At 75.7% G+C, this 807-nt stretch overlaps 1 protein-coding gene across 7 annotated transcripts in view; it reads left to right on the top strand.

Annotated features, from left to right (window-relative positions):
* Positions 1–807, top strand: part of BCOR (BCL6 corepressor) — a 109,199-nt gene that overhangs the window by 34,797 nt on the left and 73,595 nt on the right. The window contains exon 1 of one of the 7 annotated variants that reach the window (XM_019524459.1): positions 121–167. The exons of the other annotated variants lie outside the window; for them this stretch is intronic. The gene's annotated coding sequence lies outside the window, so the exon portion shown is untranslated. Of the gene's footprint in view, positions 1–120; positions 168–807 lie in introns of those variants that run through there. 7 annotated transcript variants of the gene reach the window in all.

The following is an 807-nucleotide window of genomic DNA, read 5'->3' as shown; positions in this document are numbered from 1 at the left end:
CCCCTCCCAGCTCCCGCCCCACCCCGCCCCGCCCCGGGGCGTGGGAGGCCCGGCTGCTTCCAGCGGGATCCGGGCTGCGCCGCAGCAGTGCGGGGGCCCAGCGGAAAGGGGCAAGCGGGCTGCTGGCAGCAGCGGGGCAAGGGTTGGCGTCCCCGGCCATTTTCGAGGTGAGCTGCGGTGGGCGGCTTGTGGGGGGAAGGGGCTTCCCCGGGCATCACCCGCCCGGCGCTGCTGGAGGGGCTAGACAGCCGGGCACCAAGCCTCGAAGGCTGCGCGGTGCGGGGCCGGGGCAGCCCGGTGCGGGGCCGCGCTGGGGGCGGCCGACCCGAACTTTCCTCTTTGCAAACTCCGGGAGCTGCCCCCTCCCCGGGCTTCCCCGGCCCGGCTGCCTTCCCCGCCTAGAGGAAGGCGAGTTTCCGCTGGAGCTAGCTGCCTTTGATCGTGTGCCCCCCGCCGTGCCCTCTGCAGGCGCGGGGCCCGGGCCCCCCGGGGCGGGGGGAGGTGGAGGGAGCCGCGGTGCGGGGCAGGTGTGCTGCGCTGGACGTGCGGTGCGGCCGGGCGGCAGGAGGAGACCCGGCTGCCGAGCAGCAGATAAAAGCTGGCTTGTGTCGGCTCTGCCTGCAGCGCGGCCCATCCTCATTCCTCTTTGTCTGCGCCTTGGCTCCGGGCGCTCCCGCCGGCCTGGCTGCCTTCCCGGGGAGTCCGGCCCGCGCCGCGGCTGTTTACACGTCACTTCGGAGCGGCGCTCGCCTGGGGCGTGGGCGGAGGGGGGCAGCAGCGCCCTCCGCCAGCAGGGACCCGTGCCCC

This window comes from Gavialis gangeticus, unplaced genomic scaffold (genome assembly GCF_001723915.1).
Source record: "Gavialis gangeticus isolate Ggan-Ray unplaced genomic scaffold, GavGan_comp1, whole genome shotgun sequence".
Classification (NCBI taxonomy): Eukaryota; Metazoa; Chordata; order Crocodylia; family Gavialidae; genus Gavialis; species Gavialis gangeticus.
The sequence above is the reverse complement of the archived record's forward strand: the minus strand, read 5'-3'. Positions and strand labels throughout refer to the sequence as shown.